This window comes from Triturus cristatus, chromosome 8 (assembly GCF_964204655.1).
Source record: "Triturus cristatus chromosome 8, aTriCri1.1, whole genome shotgun sequence".
Classification (NCBI taxonomy): Eukaryota; Metazoa; Chordata; class Amphibia; order Caudata; family Salamandridae; genus Triturus; species Triturus cristatus.
This window is the reverse complement of record NC_140591.1, coordinates 201,536,009-201,557,094: the sequence shown is the minus strand read 5'-3', so window position 1 is coordinate 201,557,094 and position 21,086 is coordinate 201,536,009.

The following is a 21,086-nucleotide window of genomic DNA, read 5'->3' as shown; positions in this document are numbered from 1 at the left end:
GAATCAGGAATCAAATGAGGTAGTATATTTAGAAGTTTATTCCAAGTAGAAGATGGAAGCTTATGCAGAGACCCCACCAGGAGCAGTATGTTACTTGCTCAGCCCAGCTCTCAACTGACTCCTAGAGTCCAGAATGCCAACATTCCTACCATCACTTGAATGTCAACATTCCACAGGATAACTAGACTGTCTATGCAGAAATGCACGACACTACAACGCCTTACTGTTTTCTGTTGTGATCTAAGCTGCGTTCTGTTACTGTTAATGTTTGCCCAACCGTCTTAGTTTAATATATGGCTTCTTATCCGTGTTTTTCATAAAGTTGCTGTGATGACGTTTCAGGCCTTATTACTTGGGTTGTAATACCGGCTTCAGCCTTTCCTTCACATTTGGTTGTCTACCTACGCAACGAATCTTAGAGCATTCCTCCAGGTGTGACAGAAATATGTACATCCTTTCGCAACTATTTTTGGCAAGACCGCTGTGAATATATCTGTCTTTCACATGGTAGATGAGCAATAACTATGGCATCAGCATTTCACAGACAAAAGTGACATAAGCTGATTATTCCTCGGGAGGAAAATATATGACCAGGAATGCCTAGATAACAAGCATTGTTAAGGCCAATAGGGGTCACCTGTGTGAGAACTAAAGCAATGTATTTTAACCATATTGTGGAGCAGCGAGGCTATTATAAAAAATAGTGCTATGAAGTGGGAACAGGAAGCTAAAAAAAGGGCTCAGACAAGACCAGCACTGGGCGCCTCACAGCGCTTTTTACCCCTTATGCGGGCAAGGTGGCAAAACTGACAATGGGAGCGTGGGGTTTGGCAGGGAAGAGTCAATACAGACAGTGGGATTTTTGGGTGGGAGGGAATAGGTAACACAGATAACGGGAGGGTGGGGATGAGAGGGAAGAAAAAACACAGACAACTAGAGGGTGGGTATGTTAGGACAACACACAACGGGGGTGGGCATGAAGAAGCAAAACAGACAATACAGGGTGGGGAGGGGGAAGAAAGCAGCACGGACAAGAGTGGGTGGAGGATGGGATGACTGCACTAACTAGAAAGAAGAATGGTACCTCAGTCACAGTGCCAGGAGCGGAACGACCCTAATCAAGATGAAGCAGTCAGTATAAAACAAAAGCAATCAGACAAAAGAAGAGGAAGTGAAGTCTGCATGCTCTGCCCAATCAGGATGCAACAAATGAGAGTGCCAACAAATGGTAAGCAATGGGCGGGCTCAAAGACCCTTCCAGTAAACAATATTTCTTGCCAACGAGAGCGCACGCTGTGTCGCTGGTAAGACCTAAAAATGCGTCAGCTGTAAACTTACTACTATAAATACGCTCAAAGACACTGTTTTTGAGTTTTGTACTACAAATATGAGCATATTTCTGACCCTCAAGTTTTTCCATTTTAATGTTTGGTGGTTATGCTTATTACCTAATAAAACGTTACACTTTTTTTCTAAACAAAAACATTATGAATTCTAAAAAAAAGCCCAAATGACAGGGCCAGATCTTCTGGTGTTGGCAATGTTTGTTTTGAAAGAATTTTCTCAGTATCAGCTATTGCAGGTTTTTAATTAGCTACACCTTGCTGCAAACTGTTGTGATCAGTAAGGCAACACATTTGTTTTGTAGTAGCTGGCATGCTTATTTATTATGCATCCATATTGTTAATATTAGCAGGGTGTCCGTGCCTCTCAAGAATGGTGGGACTTAATCATTACTTTATTGAAAATATCACAACCTTTAGGCTTGAGATCTATCAGGGTCTCTTCCCTATAACTATTACTGAAATGATTCCTTGTTCTTTACCTCTTCATTTTTTACTGTTTTTTAAGAGGACCGTTGATTTCTTTGGTCAAATCAGGTACCCCATAAAATCCTTGTCTTCTCTCGGTACTCAAATGGATTTGGAAGGCTATTGGACCTCCTTTGTCCTCTCTCATGAATTGTTGTTTGGCTCACGGCTCTGCTCCTTCTTCATTTAAATACACTACTGTTATTCTACTGGTTACAAAACATGCATCCTTACATGTCTAGCCTGAAGAATTACCAACCTACTTCCCTGTAACCATTTACTTCAAAGGTTTTGAAAAATCATGCTGCAAACCAAACTAGTTCTCATCTAAGGAGCAATAACTTATTAAATAACTTTCAGGACGGATATCCTCCAGCTCACATTGTGGAACCGGACCTGCTGTTCATCCTAGGTGATATTAAATCAGAGTTAGACTTGGGCTAGGTTAATGTTTTGATTTTACTGGACCTTTCAACTACCTTTGACATGGTCAATCTTTCCATCTTATAGTGCCAGGGCCTGTGGCATTGGCGGATTGACTCTACAGTGGTTAATCCTCTCTTTCAGGGCGAACTAAAGCAGTTAAACATTCTTCTTTTTCCTTCAGAAGCTTCAAATTACTTGTGGTGTGCTTCCAGGATCTCCACTTCTGCCCATTTTATTCAACATTTACACAACTCATCAATCCCTCCACTATCATTTTCAATCCAAATAACACACTAACATGTCCACTGCTCAAATTAGCTTTCATATTTCCCTATTCTAATTTACCACTAATCCTTTTTGGGTTCCGGAGTAGCGTGCTACTCGCCGAAAAAGTGCTTAGACGCCTCATCAGGGGTAGTGAGTGCTATATAAATGCAATTAAAATTACAATTATTCCATGATGGAGGCCTTTGCTAAAATGGATGCCAGATTATACATGTACACTGATGATACTCAATTATTGGTTCGATTAGATAACATTCCTGCTTACCATCAAGCACTCCAATGGATTATGAGATCTACCTGGCTATGGATGAGCAGCAATAAACTAAAGGGTTAGGTGGACAAAACTGCACTGTTGTTCATCAATGGCCGATGAAACCTTTGGCTTGATGCTTATTCATCCGCTGCGATGGATCCGCTAACTTGTCAATCCAATGCAGTAAAAAGTTTAAACGTAAAAATTGACAGTGAACTTTCTATTGCAGGTTACATGTCCTCTATAGTCTTCACCTGTTCTTATTATCTCAAACTGTTGGGAAAGATCTTGCCATTCTTGTCCACTGATGGAAAATGCTTGCTTCTTCACTTACTATTTCTCACTCAGACTGTGCCAATTGTCTGTATCTTGGTCTCCCTCAGTATGTACTTCAAAGATTACATGTTATTCAGAACTCAGAAGCACAATTACTATTAGGTTTTACCCCTGTTTGCACGTCAGTTCTGTCTTTTCCCAGTTTCATTGTAATCCTGGTAAACAATTGTTTCTCTTTTAATCCTTTTGCAGTTTTATAATGCTCTTTTCAACAATCTGCTGCTTCATTAAAAGTCACTTTCAGAAATACTATGTAATATGAACGCTGTGTTCCTCTTTTGCAAATATCTGGCCATCCCTCAGCCATGTAAGCAATTAATTAGTGGTCACAGATTTGTTACCTGTGGCTCTAGAATTCCCTTTCAGATATACTTAAAAGTGAAATGTGTTTTCAGACACTTGCTATTGTTCCTTCACGGTTTTGCCAATATCTGACATCAGTTTGGCTAATCGAGCTTACTTTTTGCTAATATCATTAAGCATCAAGAAAACAGTGGTGTAAGAGGGCTCTATAATTTTCAAAACATAACTTAAAATAAAAATGAAAAATTGTGTAATACGATTGAAGCTTAGAAATATGTTTTCTATATTCAGATTATCATCTATTCACTACCTTAAAGGTCCGTTTATTAAGACAAAGTGATTTAAAATCACTAATTTGCTCTTTACATGAATAAATTACATCTCTTGAAATTACTTGAAAATGGACCCATGGCAGTTACTAATTCATGCGTTTCCAAAGCCTCCCCACATTGTTTGAATTGTGGATATTATAATCAATATTAACAGCTGTAATTATTTCTTATGTTAAAAAAAGAACATGAAACAATCCAATAATATGTAACAATAATCTACCTTGATATTAATCACAAATACACTTGTTCCCTTGAGATTTGATCTAAATAGCTATGTCTGGCAATCACCAAATAATATTGATACTAAGCAGCATTCTCAAGATTTAATTCCATAATTTAGGATCATCTAATTTTGCTAAATAGGAATACGGAGCGTTGGTCCCTGCCATTGCAGAGTTAGACTTAGCCTAGCGCCAACCTCATACCATTAGTTATCTGATGGATTTTTTATATGTCACCTGAGAGGTTAAGGGACTTAACATTAATCAAACAATCTAATTAACAGTGTAACCCCTTTGGCCGCACAATGAAGTCCTGGAATCAGTGAATAAAGTCAAGAACTTTTATTACAAGCTAACAGTCAAATGTTGGTAAATTAATGTCAATATCATGCAGTAAAGATACAGAATAACAACAGCACAGCCTAACCTCTTAAAGAAGTTCAGGTGCATCAGCATAAGGTAAACAAGAAGTTCAGTTACAGCAATACAGAAGATTAATAATACAATGTGATGCTCAGGGAAGTGTTTCTGATCCTCCATCCTGGACATGAGAAAAGTCTAAAATCATCTAATTTAGAGTACAAACTAATGAGGTGATTAAGTCTAAAAGGATCCCAAAAAGCTGGGAAAAGGAAGAAAAAGAAACAAATTATGGGAAGGTGTCAACATTTCTGAAGCTCGGTCAAGAGTCTTCTAGGGACAGGGAAATAAGTGTTAGCATAGGCCACACTCAGCAAAGAGTCAAAGGGAAAGCATAGAGGTCTGCACATCTCAAAGTCCAAAGGAATAGTGGCCAACAGTGTGAGTAGAACACCAGATATTGCCACACGAATCTCCTGATTAATACTCCCCTGTTCACATCATCGGGAGCTCCATTTTAATTTCCATTCTCACGTCATGAGCGGCAACATTCGTACATTCCCCCAGACCAAGCCTGGTAAGAGATCATCCTTGGATACCTGTCAATTTACACTCTGGATCTCCATGTTCTTTGTCAAGGTCCTCTTCTCAGACTCTTTATAGCTAAAATTGTGTTACATCTATTCTTAAACTAACAAACCACGTGAGCGTACCTACAAGGAAAAGATACACAAGTAGAAATGGAAAAGCAGAGGGGCGCTAGAGGGCGCACACGCAGTATGGCCGCACGCATGTGAGGCTCCTGCAGCCTGGACAAACAATCCTGAATTTATCCTGTTCAACTGACCGCCTACCGGACCGCGACCGGGTGCAGATGTGGCTGTTATTCCCCTGCGGCTCCGCCTGAGGTTTGGGAGCTTTGTGATCGCCGGGGGCGGAGTACGAGGTGCCGCAAGTTTTGCCGTGCCCCTGGCTGCTGCATGGTGGTGTGTGCGGCCGGGCTCGGGAGCTACGCGATCTCGGTGCGGACCACGAGGCAGGTGGGCCCCGGACTGTCCGTTGCTGTCACGGTGCCCTCAGGAGTGCGGATCACGGTGAATGCTCGGAAGCGGGAGGCGGCGGGCAGCGAGAGAGCTCGTGAATCGGCCTGTGCCTGGCTTGCCGCCCCCCCCCGCCAAGTGATTGAACTGGGACGAGTTGCGGAGCGAGGAGACCTGGGCTCCCTTATCGAGGAGTGCTAGCGGCCGGTGGGGGCTCTCTGCGCTGCACGGGAGGTGAGACGCCGCCCCCACCCCATCCTTGGACTGATCGTGCTGCTTTGGGTGCTGCTGGATGGTCGGACGCCCCCCTCCCCCCCCGGCGATGCTCCTGTACCTGCAGGCTGTTGCCTGTGTCCCGCTGAGTTTGATCTGCATCTCTGGCTTCCTGTAGGTTGGTGCCCCGGCTGAGGGAGTGCCCTCCTGTTGTGTTCGCTGCGATGGGGCACTGAGGTCTGTCGTGGGTGGCACTGCACCGCCACTGCATCGGGGCTGTTGCGCCTTGGAGTGTTGGCGACCTGGGACGAGGTGCATCGACGTGGCCCGTGGCGCGACGACTGCAGCAGCTGCATCGATCAAGACTTGGCCGCTGCTGGGGCCCCCTGTGGCTTACTCCGACCCCCCCCCCCCCCACGCATCCTCTCACTTTTGTTCGGGGGTCGTGATCGCTGGCCTGAGGGCCCCCCGAATGGTGGCTTGCTGGTGTTCCTGGCGTGGGGGTACCTTGCCACGGGGCTGCCTCCTTCCAGTGTGTGGGTGGCCGATGTTCGAACTGGTGGGCTGGCCAGCTCTGCCCCGGTGACGGCGTGGATTGACAAAGAGCTCCCTTCCTGGATTCCCCCCAAATTGCCTGGCGGGTCCATCATCTGTTCCACCGCCGGCGGTGGCTGGACTGCCCCTGGGATCCCCTGCTCCTGACCTGCCTGTGGCGGGGGCGACCTTGCTACCTTGGGGTGGGAGGCGGTTCCCTTCAACGAGCCCACGATGGGCAAACATGACAATAAGCAGTCGAAACTATCCTTTGCTACCCCAGTTGCTAAGACGGGGCTGCGGAGTGCGCACGAAGGTGGGGGCGCACAGGGCCCTCCGGCATCTGACGCGGACGTGGCTTCTCCGCCATCGGACCTTCAACAGATGATACGGGAGATGAGGCAAGGCTTTGCCACCGTTGTGGACAAGGTGGACCGCCTTTCTTCACGTATGGATGCGTTTGCACAGAAAATCGATGCCCACGAGGAACGTCTCACTGAGGTCGAACGGCGGATCTCTGATAACGATGACACAACTGCTTCCCACTCAACGCAGCTTACGAAAATGGACAGTGTTCTGCGGATCATAGCTGCTAAGAATGAGGAGTTGAAAGCCCGCAGCCGGCGTAATAATATTCGCGTGGTGGGTGTGCCAGAGTCCACCAATGCAGGGCGCATGGAAGAATATGTGGAGAGGATCCTCCTGGCCTCTATTGGCTCCGACACTTTCTCTAAACAGTTCATCGTGGAGAGAGCGCATCGATCACTTGGACCACGACCTCGTCCAGGTGCTCCACCCTGGCCCATCATCGCGCGGCTCCTAAACTACCGAGATCGAGATGCTGTGCTGCGGGCTGCGCGTCTGAACCAGAACCTGTCATGCGACGGTGTCAGCTTCACCATTTACCCAGACTTCACGCCTGTTGTTCAGGAACAGCGACGCAAATTCGTTGAGGTTAAGAAAAAGCTCCGTGCTCTCCAAATTGACTACTCGTTGCTTTATCCGGCGAAGCTGCGGGTCACCCATCAGGTGCAGCAACATTTCTTCACGAACCCGCAACAAGTGGATGACTTCCTGAGGTCCCTGCGGCGGATGCGGGACGCACGGCCTGATGAGGAAGATGCAGCTCAGGGGAATGAACATTGACTGCTTGCCTGCGGGTCACTGGGATCAGTCCCTTGCACCAGTGTGCGGCTCCTCTGCCTTTTCCTGGTGGCCCGCCACATGTGCCCTTTTGATGGGCGGCGTCAAGACTGATCAAGACTGTCTTGGTCGTGTGCTGGTCGGGGATTGGTAATGTATTCCAGGCACCACCCTTCTCCCTCCCTCTGTGACTCTGGTGGGAATGGGCAGTAGTGGGTGGATCTGTGCGCCCCCTGGATGACCCTCGTAGGGTGTACCCCATTGACTCAACTGACTTGGTTGCTCCTGTTGAGCTTTCTGAAGGCAATGACGGGTGGGGGGTGGGTAGATTTTTCTGGCGATTTGGGGTTGCTTCAGTGGGTGGGGGGTGGGGTAATGGGATGCGAGGCACTGTTGAGTTCCCTATCTCCCTTACCAGGAGCTGATAGGTCGGTGCTCATGGGGAGCGCGGGGCTCCCCCTGGGGGCTCTGATATGTATACTTCTGGCTGGACTACAATGCAGATACTGGGAGCCTATCTGGCTTGTTGCTAGGCCCCTTGGCGGGGTGCGGGGTGTGCCGACCTTCCTGATACGGGTTGCCCTTCATGGGTGGGATCGCACTGTTGCCCCTGGGTTGGATGCCGGGTCCCCGGGTACTGTGGTCGGTTCTGCCGGCCGTGACGTGGGGGCAGGGGGCGGTAAGAATGGCGGAATGTTGACCTCCTGTAGTGCAGGGCTGCGCACTAGGTGTGCTGGGAGGGCTCCTCCCCCTGGGATTCATGCTCTGCTCACCGGGCTGGGGATGCTGCACTGTGGGGCGGGTTGCTGGGTGGGGGGGAGGGTTCCCAGTTCAGGGCTCTGTGGGATTGGGTGCTACACTTCTCCCCATGGCTCGGTCATTGAGGTTTGTGCAGGGTATAAGATGGTGCAGATAGCTGGGGTGGGTGGGAGATCAGGGGGGTTTATTAATGTTGTTTCAATGTTTGATACAGCTGTGTTCCGGGCGTTGCCGTCCACAGAATTGACACAGGCTCAGGCTGTGTGTTCGCGAAAAGGTCCCCAGGTGGAGTGTGGAGTGTACGCAATTATTGGAGGTGGATACTGCCTTGGCTTGACTGCTGATGTAGACTGCGGAGCGATGGTGTCTGGGCGCGTGATGTGTAGAGCAGAATGCGTGCACGGCCGGTGGGGGATGTATGGGCGAGGCCCCTTTACCAGTGCACTATATTCCCGTTTTGTATTGGCCTGTCTATGGGAGACACTGACTTGAATATACTTACATGGAATGTCAGAGGCCTGGGGGACCCTAGAAAACGGAGACACATTTTGGCTTATTTAGACCGCCATGCCATACACATTGCGTTTCTTCAGGAGACCCACTTTAGGGCGCAGTCTACCCCTACCTTTGCTGGTAGATGGGCGAAATACTCTGCCTTTTCTTCCTACTCATCATACTCTCGTGGTGTGGCCATCCTGGTTAAACGGGGTACCCCCTTCATTCTCGCGGGCACTAAAAGTGATGCTCAAGGCCGGTACTGCCTGATGTGGGGTAGACTAGGGCATAGAATGGTTACTCTGGCTTGCTGCTATGGTCCCAACGTGGACGACCCGGCCGTCTTTGTTGACCTCGGTGCAGATATAGTCGGTGTGGGCACGCAGCACCTCATATGGGGGGGAGATTTTAATATCACACTTAATCCGACGTTGGACAGGTCCCACCCGGCCCCACATCATTATACGCTGTCCCGGGGGGCGCTTTTGGAGATCATAGCAGAGCATAGACTAATTGACACATGGAGACACCTCCATGCGGAGGACCGTGAGGGTACTCACTTCACGGCGCAGGCGCGCTCCTGGGCTCGGCTCGACTATGTCTTCCTGGCCCCACAATTTCATATGGCACTGGTTGGGGCACGACACCTTCCGAGAACCTTCTCGGATCACGCGCCAGTACGCGTTACTTTGAGAGCGGCGGAGCTCGGCCCCCCTCTGATGGCCTGGCATCTGCAGCCCATGATGCTCCTCGATGCCCCTTTTCAGGAAGAGCTACGAGAGGAATGCTTGGCCTTTTTTGAGCGCAACAAGGACTCCGTGCAGGACGTTGAGACTATTTGGGATGCATTCAAGGTGACCCTGCGGGGTCTGTGTATTGCCAAGGGGTCGGGAGTCCTGAAGAGTATTACGGCGTGCCTGCGCACCTTGGAGACTGAACTTCGGACGCTGGAGATGTCGCTAGCTGCAAATCCTGAAGCTGCCACGTTGGCGAGTATTCGGGACAAAATTACAGACTATACTGCTGAAGCCACCCGGGAGACAAAATTTAGAGGCCGATATTGGGTCGCCCGGAGTTATGGTGAGGGAGAGAGGCCGGGAAAAGCCCTGGCAGCGACAATGAGGCTAGTGAGACCGTCTAATACGATCATGGAGATTGTTGGGGCGGACGGCGCAGTGTACAGGGATACGGCGCACATTCTCAACGCGTTTGTGGCCCACTATAGTGTGCTTTACGCGTCGACTAGGGCTGGGGAGCTCCAATTGCATGACTACCTGGAGGATGAGTCCCTGGGGTGGCTTAGTGATACGCAAAGAGAGTTTCTGAGCTCCCCCTTTGAACTGGACGAGGTGCGGGAGGCCATCATGCATATGAGGTCGGGCAAGACCGCCGGACTTGACGGGATACCAATCGAATTCTACAAAACCTATATTGACTTTATGGCGCCGGTGTTGAGAGAGGTCTATGAAGATGCGCTAGAGGTGGGCCACCTCCCCCCTTCGATGCGCATGGCCCTCATCACGTCGCTCCTTAAACCGGGGAAAGAGGCTAGTGACTGCGACTCCTACCGGCCTCTCTCCCTGCTTAATTGTGATGTGAAAATCTTAGCCAAGCTCATCGCCACTCGCATTAATCTGTTACTCCCTAACCTGGTGCTGCCCGACCAGGCCGGGTTTGTGCCAGGTAGGGCTACGTCCCATAATCTGCGCACTTTTTTCTCGATCCTCGATTCTGTGCATGAGGACCTGCCCATGGCCGCCGTGTTCCTGGACGCCACGAAAGCTTTCGACTCCCTTGAGTGGGATTACCTGTTCCAAGTGTTGGGGCGCATGGGATTCCTGAGCGTATTTATCTCGTGGATTAAGTTATTGTATACCGCTCCTACGGCCAAAGTACTGGTGAACGGCCAGCTATCCTCTGCGTTCCCTATTACCAGGGGCACCAGACAGGGATGCCCCCTCTCGCCCCTACTGTTTGCTTTGGCCATGGAGCCTCTGGCGGCCAAATTGCGGCAACACCATTGTGACAAAGCGTTGAGGTGCTTTCAGAGGCAGATATTAATATCCATGTATGCCGATGATATCACCCTCTACGTGCGCGACCCTAAGGATAATCTTAACCCGATCCTCCGGGAATTTATTCGGTTTGGCATGATTTCTGGTATCCAGATCAACTGGAGCAAGTCTTGTTTGTTCCCCCTGACGGCCTCCACTGGGCGATTTGTGCTTGACTTCCCCCTTGCCTGGTGTGAGGGGGACTTTAAATATCTGGGCATCCGTATTGAAAAAAACAAGGATGAGCTCCTGAGGGCTAACTATGGGACGGCGATGTCCCGCATTACGGATTGCATTACTCGGTGGATCACCTTGCCCCTCTCCATGGCTGGCAGGTCGTCATTGATTAAGATGGTAATCTTACCGCAACTGCTGTACCTCTTTTTGAATATTCCCTTTTATCCCGGTGCTTTTTTTTTCCGACAACTCCGCTCGGAACTCATCAGACTAGTGTGGGGCGGTAAGTCGCCCTGGCTCAAGTGGGAGATTCTTGTTAAGCCCTTTGATCAGGGAGGTTTTGGCATTCCCAACTTTGAGCTCTATTATCAGGCAGCCCAGGCGCATTATGCTTACTTCTGGGTGCGGCAGCCTAGATATATGCCGCAGGTTGCGGCTGAACACTGGCTGGCGCACCCCATTCCTATAGAGGGCGCGTTGTACATCCCAGTGAAGGGCAGAGACAAGACGCCCACGACATTGATTAGCACGGTGACTGCATGGAATCAGTTGGCTGCCACTCTAGGGCTTGACCTGGTGTACGCACCACTCTTGCCTCTTGTTTACCACCCAAGCATGCCCCTGCTGCAGGAGGCGGGTTTCCGGAAGTTACTTCACGCTATACACGTGAAGACGTGGGGGGACTTGTACCACAATGACATATTCCGGTCCATGGAGCACTTGTATGCCATCATTCAGCCTACTCCCCTCGATGTTTTTCTATACCTCCGCCTCCGGCAGGGTTTGAGAGCACTCATGCCCGGCTTCCCCCAGGAACCCCCGCATATGGCCCCGCTGCACCGTATACTGAGTGATGAAACTCCTGCTAAGCTCGTTTCCAAAATATACCGATCGGTACACTCCTCAACACAGGTGCCGCAGTTGGCAGCCAGGGAGAAATGGGACCGAGAGTTGCAGGCCCCGTTGACGGATAAACAGTGGCAATTCTGCTTAATGCAGACGGACCGCGTCTCATCCAGTAGCCGCCTCAGAATTATCCATTACAAGTACCTACACAGGCTCTATTACACACCGGTCAGACTTCACAGTTATCAGCTTCGTGAGGATGATAGATGCGACAGATGCCGGGCTCCCGGTGCGGACTTTCTTCACCTGGCGTGGTCGTGTGATGCAGTGCACCGCTATTGGTGTCAGGTGTTTGAAGCGCTCTCAAAGATGATCAACACAGAGTTGATTCCCTCCCCTCTCCTGGCCCCACTGGGCTATGTAGAGCCTATACAGGCGACGCACCGCAAATTTATTGCGCTTGCCTTTTTGCTTGCTAAGAGGAGGGTGGCGTGTCGTTGGGGCAGAGGCAGGGCCCCAAAATTCAAGGACTGGGTGCGAGATCTTGTTTACTGTCAAGACCAGATCCGTACGTACGCTGAGCTTATGCCGCCCACGTCACGGCCCGCTGACATTTGGGCTCCGCTGCAATGCTATCTCCTAGCTGGGGCGACGGCCCCGGATGGCACTCAGGCTGCTGAGTGATCTCGTGCTGGGGCATTCTGGTGCTTTGGGGGGTGGCTGCCCGGGGCTGCTGCCGGGGTGGGTTAGTACTGTTGGCGCTGAGGTTGTGGGTCTCCAATCTGACTGGCGTGGGGGGAAATTGGTGTGTGGAGTGTTGAGTGGGGGGTCCCCCCCCCCATGGATCTGTGCGCCAGATGCTGGCCTCTGTGGTTAGGTACATGGATGCTGTTTCACACTGGATTTGTAATGCTGTTCAAGCCACTACTGCATGTGATGTATTACCAGTGCCTCCTCCAAGCCTTAGCCTGTGTATCGCCCATGATGACATGTATACTCTGTGTCGCTCTTTGGACTGCAGCTGTATGTTTTGTTTTAAAGTTCCAAAAAAAAAAAAAGAAATGGAAAAGCAATATTTTATTCAGAAAGAAATACAGGCCTACTCGCATCATTTTAAATGTATTAAATCAATGGTGCACATTTAATATGAGTGTGTACATACAGCTACAAACAACTGGAAAATGTCAGTACATTAGATTCAAAATTACATTTATGTTACCCTTTAAGTAAATGTAATATAACTTAGAATACATGAAAATAAATGTAAATGTGAACTACATTATAAATTCAAATGTGAAAACATTAGTGCACACGGTTCCATAAATTGTTCTCGTTTCTGAAGTAAATACCTTTTAATAGTGTGAAGGTGGTTTCATTCGATCTCTAAAAACTAAATTTTCTTTTAATAAGGTTAAGGCACTCAGTATATATGAATTCCTAATTCTACAGTGAATGCACGTCAAAGCTATATTCAAGTGCAACACTTTACATTACAACCGTTAGGATTCACAAAATATGTAGTGTATATAGTGACGTGTAAGGGTGAAGCCAAAATTACGCTGCTCTAGACTCATGGAGGGAAGAGCTTGCAAATAGAGCTTGTCCATTGCCAATGATCGGACATAAGCCAAAGACCACAAAGCTTTTTGTCATTAATAGCAATGTCGTTAATGCGGGTCTACTAAAATAATTCAGACAGCTGGGCGCATCTTCTTTTAAACCGAAAGCAAATTCATTACCCTCATCCAATAGAGCAGGAACTTTTCTCTTGAGGGGACAGCTGCAAGGAATAAAACACCTATATACTGCCTCATTGCTTGTATGGTTGCACTTGCTGGAAGCTTTAAAAACCTTTTCACTAAAAGCCGCTCCAGCCTTTTGCAATCAACCAAAGGATCAATACTAAGCAGTTTGATCCCATTCAGTCACTTTGAGCTGGACTACCTTCAAAAGAGGCTCACAAGATAATCCACTGAATTTTAAATCAAGGAACAGTAGGGTATTTTTGTGGCTTGTAGGGCTGATTTATATACTGACAAATGATTTTTCTGCTCATATCTAATGAAAATACAATGCCAAGGTATTTATAGTAAGAAACATGCTCTAGTTTTGACATACAGATTCAAGTGGAAAGTCTTATACGCTTGGAAGCAAAAAGTTCATTGTTTTGGTCTTAACTGTGTTAATAGTCAATTTAGTTAGTGAGCAATAATATTCTAATGCCACAAGCTTTCTCTGCAGTTGAATGTGGGTATGATGCATTATTATAGGATGATTTGCAAATAGCAAATAAGGTATATGTTTGGTCCACATCTTGGGGGAAACATGTTTATTTCAAGATCTTGAAGAAGGTCTGCTAAATACAAAGTAAATGAGGTGGCACCAAAACACACCCCTTCTTTAGGTTATTATTGATGTATGGCGTGACAGCTGACCATACAGGGCTATTTCCGCCAGGGCCCTGTTATCACCATGAAAAAACAGCACAATGCATAGCAGCCCTGTGGACTAGCCGAGCTGTGTGGTAATCCACAGAATTGACTGGTCTACCCAGGTATCCACCTGGGGCCATATTACGTATGTGGCGCATTTTTCTGGTTAGCGATGGGCGCACCTTTCAAAAGGTGCACCCAGTGCTAGCCAGGAAAACGTGCCGAATTATAGTGAATGCGCTGCCCCCAGGGCAGCCACGAACTCGTGCTGCCCTGGGGCAGCGCATTCATGTGAAAAACATAGCGGCTGCTTTGAAGCCACTCCGTGTTTCACTATGCAGGCGGCAACCCGCCAGCACTTTGTAGGGGGATTAAAGATCCCCTTGCAGGCAGGTGCAGTGAGTGACTGCATGAACCTGCAAGGGGATGTCTGGTGGGTCCATGGGACCCCCTTTCCCCCCGCTAGAGGACTGCCATGAGGGGCCACACTGTCAGTGTGACACCATTAAGGTGGTGTGCTATCAATGTGCCTCCTGACAGCTTCTTTGCCTCTGCGCCCATGTCTGTAATATGAGTGGGCGCTGAGGTAAAGGGACTCCCTCATTTGCATGAGGCCAAGCCCCCATGCAGTCACCCATAGGATACAACTATAGTCAAGTGTTGCTTGAATTGACTGGAAACATATGTGCTCCCACAGTATAATTCTTATTTCAGTAGTCCACAGCAGGAGTCTTTTAACCCAATAGTTTCTAAAAGGAATGTAAGCCTATCGTTTTGTGCCACCTAATATAGTGACAGGACAAACATGACTGCAGGCCTGCTTTGTGTAGCATATTTGTGCAGGTTTTAACTGCAAATTTAACCTGTCAAAATACCCCAATCTGACAGTCCAAAAAGCTTACTTTTAAATATTTATAAGTCACCCATAAATAAGCCGCACTGCACATTAAGGCAGTGTGCATTGGATTTAAAAGTAGGATATGTAAAGGATAATGTTAAACATGTCTTTACAGTGACTAGCACCTCAAAGCTATTTTAACTGTAGCAGGATTGGTTGTTCCATAGGAAAGCATTGGGATACAATATTAGGTTTAATAAATGTAATCTATGCCTAGGCAAAAACGAAAAATTTAATTTTGGGACTTTTTGAAATATTTATTATAAGCCTAATTTACTAGTGAAGTCAGTTTTGTAATAAATATTTTGGAAAGATGACATTTAAAACAAGCATTGGCATACCCAATAGGTCTCGCCTTTGGAACCTTATAAGTATTTAGTTATGGAGCATAATATCCTTGGTGCAACAACATCAACTGTTGCATGGCTAAACACTTATACGGTCCCAAAGGCGAGACCTATTGGCTATGCCAATGCTTGTTGATAAGGCAGGATTGGCAACTGAAAGCAACCACTGAAAAAAACATCATCAATAATGAATTGCACTACAGCACAATAGCCTACCTGTCTACAATGGAGCTTGTGTAATTACACTCTTGAAAATAGCAACATTAAGAGGCAAAGGTTGCATTTAGGGGCCAATCATTTCTTTTTTCAAATATACCGATTAAAAGCGACGGATTGAACAGGTCTTAAGATAGGAAATGTATTGAAATATTTTAATACCAGGAAGTATGTCACAGTAACTCGGAGCAGTACTTTCTTATGAAATACAAATAATGAAACGTCTACAATAAAATGGTTTAATGTACAGTGTTACCGGCACGCGCAGCCGCACTCACATGAGCAAAGTGATTAAATAATTCTATGGTTGTTAGAGCATTACTGCCTTGACAGCGCTATCAGTCCACCAGCGCACAATGCGCTGGTGTCAGTGGACGTATGTGACTTTCTTAATGTATACAATGTATTCATGTTCTAATACAGGCTTCAGCAGTGTAACGCACTTCTGCTGAAAAAGAAAAGGTTACCAAATAACTTTAGACATGTGAACAAGCTTGCACGCGCCTCGCGCTAAAAGTGGGAGGGATGGGTGCAACAGCACACAAAGCTTTCCCTTGCGGGAGCGAGCCAGAGGCACCATGTGTTTGTAAGTTAATTACAAACATATGGTGTTAAGCTCGCTCCCGCAAGGCAATCGCCACACATGCACGCGTTGCCATTGAAGGCAATGGAACGCGTGCACCTTTTCGGCTGAAAAGCTGAAGCGATTGCATTAGGTCTTTTTGCCTAAGTAGCGCATGCGCGCTGCGTAGGCGAGACCTAAAAATGACCTTTCCCTGCCTGAAGTCTCTGGAAGCTATTTAGCTCTTTCCCTTCTGTAAGTCAGTAATTCGCATTTCAATAGGGGTGAATGAGGTGTGAGCTTGCTTCCAGGGCAGGAACATAAGTCCTTGGGTGTCCGGAGAAGTTGTTGTGCTGTTGACAGGAAGCCCATGGAGTTGATTAACTTGAAAGAGGCCTACACTGTCACAAGCAGATGTAGCTAACACCCAGGTCTCCACCCTTCCATTGGCTCCCCATCCAGACTTGTCTCAGTCACAGTGGTCCTCTTGTTGACATCACAGCATCAGATCCTACTGTAGTGTCAAGACCTTCATGACAGTTCTGCTAGGGGTTTTCAGATGTTATTGGGGCACACATCAAAGAAGGAAAACAGAAGCTAAAATAATTTTTGCGTATCCACTGTCTGGTTGCTAAAACCTCAGCCTGGCCCTAGCAGACTTTTATCTCACAGTTTGTTGGGGGTGCAGGGACTGCCTAAAAAACTGGTCCTGCTCTCCTTCCTGTACCGAGGACAAAGAAGTGACTCCAAGGGTCCTTAGGCTTATCTCCTGTTAACGCTATTGGGCCACATCAAGCTGCAAGAGGCCTTTACCTGCAACTGGCCTGATGACCGATGGGAAATGGGCCTGGACTGGACCCTGCTGTGGTCTCTGTCTGACACTTTAGGAATGTACTCCTCTGGTGGATTGGGACTTAAAGGGCTAAAGTCAGAAGGTAAAATGTTTGACCAAGGTGAATCTGGCTAGTGTATCCAACCCAAGCTCCATTGTGGTCAGTGTCAAATTGTGCGTAGGTCTTGTTCTACCACAATCGTTGAATATCATTGACACTTTATGCTTCTAAAGACTATAGGATGAATTACCTAAACTGTAGACCTAAAATTGCCAAGATTGATTATGATTGAGTCAGACAAGAATTATGCTAAATTAATAAACATGTTAATAGGTCAACATAACAGGACATCTGAGGCACATACAATATAATTCATGGTTTAGTCATAAACTATACTGCTGAAGGAGAAGGAGCCTTTAGGTACTCCATTACTCAGAATGTCCTAAGGCTGACCATTGTTGATGGCACAGGTCAATGTAATGACATTGCACATTGTCCCGTACCAACGATGACCATTTTGACGACGTGCTGGAAAACCATTTGTTAATAGCTGCCTAGACTGCAGGGGAATACACAGTCTGGTACAGTGGCAATGGGACACACGATATGCTCAGGTGACGGGATCACTAGATAAGAAATATATTGCATTTTGAGGATGAGCATTTTGACAATACAAAAGTTTGTCCTCATGAAATCTCTTTCTTACTATTTTTACTTTAAATAGTACCTGTAGTACTCTTTTCCTCTGACTTTGGGGCATAACTTAAGCTCAGGCTAGGTAAATAGGAAAGATGGTCTCACATGCACTGCAGTGGTAGACAAAGATATAAGAGGCCATGTGGAATACTCACGGTCCTATGAGTGCAGTGAATAGGAGGAAACATGTCAACCATTACACATTAGACAGGAAGGGTCCTAACAACCTGATCCTGTAAGTTTTAATTTTGTGGTACTCGGGTATATATTTCAATAAGAGCATTAGACATCCCTGCTACACACACTTTTACTTCAATAAATGCTGCTAAAGATCACATGCATCATCAAAAAAAGAAAAAAAAAGAAAAGTTCTTGGTGAGCCTTCCAACCTCTTGTAACTAGGGAGGACTGATTCACTATAATGAATCATGCCACCTAGTGTCAGTGAGGAGTCCTTGTAGCTTTTCAAGGACAGCCATCTAGGACATAGGCTTTGAATGAAAACTATTCACAATATTTAAAGGTGACAATATGTAATCACTCCTTTCCTATATGTATTAGTACCTGCTTAGCTTCAGAATCTATAGATGGGAGTGTAGGACGCTGGCTCTGTATATACTATGCCAAATTAAAGTATAGTGTGCACAGAGTAGAGTGGATCCCTAGAGGCTTTACAGAGGCTAAAGTAGATAATACCTTTTGTGGTAGTGTGGATGAGCAGTTAGGCTTATCAGAAGCCTGTGTTACACATTTGTTGTACACACACTATAGAGAAGTGAGGAAATGAGGCACACACTCAATGACTCACTCCAAGTCCAATATTTGTGTTAAAATATTACTTTGTTACTTTTATTTTAGAAAAGGAAAGAACCACAGTTACACCCAGGGTCTGGCCCGGGGAGGGAACTAGAGGCGTTAGGGCTCTAGAGAACGGTCAGCCTCTAACCAAAGCTATGAACCACAGAAAGGACCGTTCCTAGTTGTGTCTAAGAGATGCCCAATTTAGTGGGGGCAAATCACAAAAATTGACGGACTGGCATCACACACCACCAGGTGTCATGCTTCATCATCTGCCAGTCCTCGCCCTCTAAAAACCGCGTTTGATAGAGGGCGGGCATACACCTGGAGACAGGGATGCACTTCTAAACTAAGTGGGGGCCCAAACATAAAAAGGAGTGAGTGAATTTAAAAACCATCATAGTATACCTGAACAATTTTTATTCTATGGGGTTACTATGTGGGATTAAAATATATAAGTGCGGTGAGTGGGGACCTTATCATCCCGTCGCCGCTGTCAATCAGTGATTGTTAATAGGGAGTCAACATGTTTCTGCCTGTATTGTCCACTTGGGTACGTGGCATTCGTCAGGACCTTAGATATTGGGCTCCAATCTTACCACTGGGGGCGTAGGCCTATAGCCAGCTGCCACCTGTTTAGAGAAACCTGTAAGAGAGAGGGGGTGAGACAAACATATAGTACTCAAAATGGTTGTCATTCGGTAGACCTTGATGTGTCACAGTCACACTCCATACTTACTGCTCTCTCCTAAAATGAAAAAGGTGAAAAATGTATATGAGTGTCAGGCATCTGTGTTCACTCTGACATTCATGTGAATAAAATAGAAGTCTTACCCTATTGGAAAAACCTATTTGCCCCATGGGAGGGGTAGGGGGGAAATCCTTGTGGCCACATTCTGGTGGGAGACGGTAAAGGATGAAGACAAAAGGGTTAAAAACCAGACTGGTTAGGAAGGTATATCAAAGATACTGAATTAGTTAGCAGAAAAAAACGTCAGGGCGTGCTTGATCTACTATAGTTTCAACCTGTTGGAAGAAGACATCAGAACACCAACTTACAGTTCAAGGTGTACTCCCCGCTAGAAAACCTAGCGCTGCATGCGTCCAGCCTCCTCCCCGGTGACATTAAGTGTAGTGTGCAACAAGCTTTTATACTATTGGGTGGAGTCGTGTCATGCGATATGGGTTTCAGGTGAGCGTGGCGCACAGTGATGATGCTTTTATTTTAGAACCAAGAAGAACTCTGTTGCAGGTAAGTACCAGTTTCAAAATAGCAATACTTTCGGGTCCAGTAGAAATGTATTGCAAATAGCAATAGGAATACTTTACAGTAGTACTGGAAATAAATTGTTTTGTCAATCAACATTAGCAATAACTTCGCAATGTAGATATAGACACTTGGTGCAAATAGCAAGAAATACAATGCAATAATATAGAAAGAAAACAATTATGCACATTAAAAGGTAAGTACACAACTTACTGCCCAAGTCTTCTAAGGTTTGGACCAACACAGAGCAAGGTTCAAGTGGGCACCAAGGTTGCACCACCAGTGGCACTGGGGCAGCCGGGTGCAGAGGTCAAAGTTGGTGTCGAGGGCCCAATGTTTGTCTATGGAGACTGGGGGCTGATTGGAGATGCACGGTTTACGGGTAAGTACCCTCGGCTTCAAGGCACAGGCCCTGGGTGTTTAGACAAGCACAGGGAGGGTCATAAGGCAGCACCAGGCATACACCACCAGCAGCACAGGGGCTGGATGCAAAGACAGCTTCAGGTGCCCAATGCAAGTGAATGAGGGAACTCGGTTTCACAAAGAGGTTGCGAACTCGGACCAGTAGGCTGGATGAAGGTAACCAGTGACTGAGCAGGTAAGTTGAGTTTCAGTGGCTGCCAGGGCACTGTTGGCTGGGCTCACCAAAGTCAGGGGGCTGAGGATGCAGGGGTGCCTTTAGATGTTGGTAAATCTTCACTGGAGCCGGTCGCGGTCGGGGGAACCCTTTGTGCTGAGGCTACAGGTGTCTTTGTGGAGTCCAGGAGAAGTCAGCCACCTATGGATTCGAGGTCAGAATCTTGGGGTTACTTCACTGGACTGGTGAGCCACTCATATTCGGGCCGTGGGCATTGGGCATTGGGTGCAGAGTGGCCAGGCTCACGGTCGAAAAGGCAAGGGAGTTGGTTTCTTTGTGGATAGGGCTGCTGTCCTTGGGAGTTCTTGGTCTTTGGGAAAGACAGTCAGTCCTTCCAGGCTTCTGGAGGTTGCTGGTCCTGCAGGATGAGTCACTTTTCCGGAGAAGGTTTCTTTGAGGGCTGCAGATAAGCCAGTAGGGCTGGGGCCAAGTCAGATGTCGTCTGGAGGCTTCACTGCTGCACGGTTCTTCGGTTCTTCTTCTTTAGGTCCCAGGAATCTGAGGATCAAGGTTCAGGGGTGCCCCTAAATACTCAAATTATGGGTGTTACAGGTACTGGCAGGTACAGGTCAATTGGCTACTTACCTTTAGGGTGGCTACACCCCTGGAGGTCCACTCCCTTTGGGCAGGGGGCATACCCCTAATCCTAATGGCTAAACTCCTCACATCCAATATGGAGGATTTTCAAAGGAGGGAGTCACTTTAGCTCGAGCACCTTAAAGGTGGTCCTGGCTGAGAGGAAACACACATCTGCTTACTCATTTTCCGGATGGCCTTGCTGCCAAAAGTGGGCCTTAGTCAGGGGGGTGGGC